Below are 4,154 nucleotides of genomic sequence, written 5' to 3'. Positions count from 1 at the left end.
ATCACCGAGGGTTTTGGGTGTCCACCCAAGGACTGTCAGGGCTCCAGCTTCCATCATACAGGATGAGAAATGGGGCTGCTTGTTGAGGCAGTTCAGCAGGGAGTGACAACACAAGTCTTCAATAGGTTGCCCAGAGAGGTGTTGGATTCCCCATCCCTGCAGACACTCCAGGTCAGGCTGGATGGGGCTCCGAGCACCTGATCAGCTGTAGGTATCCCTGTTTGGTGTGGGGGAGTTGGACCAAATGGCCTTGAAGGCTCCCTTCCAACTCAAAGGATGCTATGATTCTGTGATAAGTCCTGGATCTTTCTGACCACCACCATCAGGCCACCTCTCAGCTAGGGCTGTGTCTCAGTGCTGTGCATTAATAATGAACTATATTCATGCTTAAGACTTATGAATATGTTCGGCATTTGGGAGCCCTTTCAGAAGACTGCTTTTTCTTCCAGGAGGGAGGTGAATGAGCTTATTGTTGGAGCTAGCTGCCTCAGGATCTAGCTGGAAAAGATGTATCCAAGGGTAAACAGAGCCTGGAGGTTTTCCATGACAATGAAAAGAGACTGTGTGCTCTTTATGATAGAATGCTAACGCCCAATACTTCACCAGGGTGCTCTACTGGAAGGGGAAGATGGAGGATGTTGAGCCTACAGCATCAGCTCCTCCCTTCCTGCTAAAGGCCCTACTGGGGAGGAGATGACACACCACACTCCATGGCAGTTGCCTGCCTTCAGGTATGGAGGTTTCATTGGGGAGCACACCAGAGGCCAGCTTGTTGCCTATAATGAGGCAATGAAATGTTGCGACCCTGCTTACTACTGGCTCCCATCCATCATGGCTGTTTATCACACCCAAGTGCTGTTTAGCTGCATAAAATGGGCTGTAAACTTTGTTCACTTTGTCTGACAGCTATGATGAAGGTTTTACAGCCTTACGGATTGGAAGGAGAAAGGTCCCTTGAGACACCTCTTCCCGCTCCAGGTCCCACCATTCATCACAGCATGGGCCTGGCCCAATGGATCACCTTCATGGCCCTCCTCTGCTCACTCGACCTGCCTTTCTCGATGGTGCTTCTCGCATGGATTAAAAACATTTTAAATATGTATCATTTTTGCGCTCTCTGCATATCTACGCCTTTCATATCCACATCTTAAATTCATCCCCTCTCTGTCAGTTGTTTGTAAATGTCCCCAGGTGTTTAACTCTTATTCCCTCAATCCTCCCAGCTATTGTTGGCGAATATGGCTGTTACATATTCCTGCTATTTCTGAAAGGTCAAAAGAAAATGTAAAAGTGCCATTTCTTTTCTTTTCTCCCTTCAAAGCCGCAAAATGCAATGCTGTGCTTGTGCAGTTCCCTTTGCTCTTATGCAAAGACTCTTTTTCAGTACACCTTATATTGTATTTACTGCAAGTGTTCAGGATGCAAAATTATTTCCTCAAATTATTAGAAACGAGAAGCTGTAATAGCCTTTTACTCTGTTTCAGAACATACCTCTCTATCACAACAGTCTATTTTCTACACTTTGCTCTCATCTTCCTGCAACCCATCTTACAAATGAGATGTAAAATTGTGGCTCCGGATGCTCGTGGACCCAACCCTGCAGCATTTACGCACCTGTTTAAGTTGAATCATGTGAGGTTTTCATAGTGGATTGGATGTGTGGAATGGTGAATACTTGAACTATGGCAATTACTCCAAAGCAGTTTGCAGTTCTTAAAGAGCAATGCATTAAACTGGGATGCGCTGCCTGCTCATCAGACAGTTCTGGACAGAATGCTGTAAAGGATGGACTTGGAGCAAACGGAGAGTAAAATGTGCTCCTGTGCTCAGTACCTTTATGCTCACTCCTTCCTACTGCTATTGTACAAGTCCTGATCGTACACTATTTAGCCCTCAGCAATGCAACAGAATCCCCAGGTTTTCAGTACGGAGCTGCACTTGGGGATGTTAACAAAGCCTCATTAATTGATTACAAAACAGTTCAGCACTCTGCACTGTTCCTGCATTGCCTACAGAGCTGGCAGCCTCCTTGCTCAAAGCTCAGCTGTGTGCCCAGGGTCCAGTCCTTGCCTTTAAAGCCCAACCAGCTGAAAGATGACCTTTCTCTCTGACCTGCATCTTTCATAGGAATAAAGCAACAGATGACTCCAAGCAGCACCTCATAGCTTTTTATGCAAACCCCTAGCAATGGAGCTCCCCAGTGAAAGGCATTGAGCTTAGCTCATAGCTCTCCCTGCGAGGGAGATAGCTAATAGCAGCGTTGCCATTGCCTTATGCAGGAGCAGAGTCAAATCCCAGCATGTCTTTTAACACCAGTTACTCCTCAGCATCTCAGCAAACCGGGCATCCTTTCCCCTAAAAAAGCTTCCATCCCATCACACCGTGAACAATCCCCACTTTTTGCTCAGCATCCTTTGAGCTTTCCATTCTTGCACATCGCCACCGAAACAGAAAGATCAGACAAAAGAAGCTGAGCCACCACCGGGGACGAAGCTGAAAGAGATGCAGGAGCAGATATCTCCATCTGCATTCTCGAGGATTTGTGAGCAGCGGGAACCAGCTGCAGTGCTCCCTGAGATGCAGGGATCCTACATCTCAGGAGGCCCCAGTGGCACCTGCAAGGTCACCCCTGCTCAGCATGCTGTGGGGCTCCAAATATGGTGAGCAAAAGGAGCCCAGAAAGAATAAAGCAGAAGAAAAATGAGCATTTCCTCAGATGTATGCAGAAGGTAAATTATGGGGCTACTTAAATTGTCTAAAATCACTTTCTCTCCAGGGGTCTGAATATGTTCTATTACAAAAGCTGTATACTAGACTGTAAATTTTCCATACAATACAGTGTAATTGTACCACACTCACCTGTGTTGTATTTTTTTACCTATAACCGTAAGGCTGATTTGGTCATCTCCTCTTCCTGCAACAGGAGTTGTAGAAATCCCTAGGACAGGACATTGGCTCTGATGAGCTCCATCCACCATTTAATCCCCACACAGGGAGAAGTGCTCTGTGGAGTGCGTGCACAGACCCCCATCAGACATCGCTGTGACACGCAGAGCACCTCAGCATCCCTGCTAGGAACCCCAGGATGCAGCCAGCAGTCCCTCCTGCCCTCAGCAGTGTACTTTTGTGTCGATGCAAAAAGCCGTGCACAACACAGAGGATGGCAGCTTTCCAAGTGGCCCCAGTTAATAGCTCTGCTTTGCTTAATGGAGCCTCCCATTCAGCCGAAAGATGCTGTTTTAAATATGTAAGCAATTAGTATCTCTCTCTCTCTATTTCTCTCTCTCTCTCTCTCTCTCTCTCTCACTCTCGCACCACATCTGTGCTTCTCCTATCTGCTGCATTACAAAATCGCCGCGCCCCTCTCCAGCTCACCGGTGCGTGGACCTCAACAACTCCTTCCTGGTCCTCAGCAACTTTCTGGTCCAAAGCATCGCGCCGGGCACTGGGGATGCTGTGCCAGGCTGCCCTTACCTGACCCTCTGCTCCCTGTGGATGGTGCGGCACTAACAGACATCAGGCCTGCAGGGCAAAGACCCTTCGGTGCAGTTTTGGCCGTTCTTTGGCCCAGACCTGTTCTCCTTCCTCCCAATGGCCATTTCCATACGTGTTGTGTGCAGAAGGTGAGAGGCACCACAGCCCTTTTTCTCTCAGTGCCAAGCCCAGTGTTAGGATGCTCGCTGGGGCTGCCAGGGACGCACCCTGGTGCTGTGAAGCAGTTTCTGCTCGGTGATTTCTGTCTGCCCGAAGTCTCCTGAGATTTCCAGAGTAAAGGCAAGGCCGGCGCGCTAAATACTGATGGAGCGCGAAGAACTGTTGTTACCAAAACGTGAATCAATAGCAACATAGACAGGTGTGATTAGTTCTCAACCACCTTTATTTACAACGCTGTTCTCATCCCACAAGCCGCGCGTTATCGGCAGAAAAACGCAAAGGCGCCCACCTCGCATTGTTCCCCTCCGACCCCGCAGAGGAGGGGCGGCGAAACCCCACCGCGGGGCTGGGGGCGGCCCTTCGGAGGGCTCCCCCCGGTGCGGGGCGGCAGCAAACTTTGTCCGCTGGGGGGAAGCGGCTCAACCCCGTGCCCTCCTCTCCCCTCCCCACGCCGGGCGGGGCGGGACGGGAGCTCGGCGGGCGCCGAGGGGCGGAGCGGC

The sequence above is a fragment of the Lagopus muta genome, chromosome 10 (genome assembly GCF_023343835.1).
Source record: "Lagopus muta isolate bLagMut1 chromosome 10, bLagMut1 primary, whole genome shotgun sequence".
Taxonomy (NCBI): Eukaryota; Metazoa; Chordata; class Aves; order Galliformes; family Phasianidae; genus Lagopus; species Lagopus muta.
The sequence above is the reverse complement of the archived record's forward strand: the minus strand, read 5'-3'. Positions refer to the sequence as shown.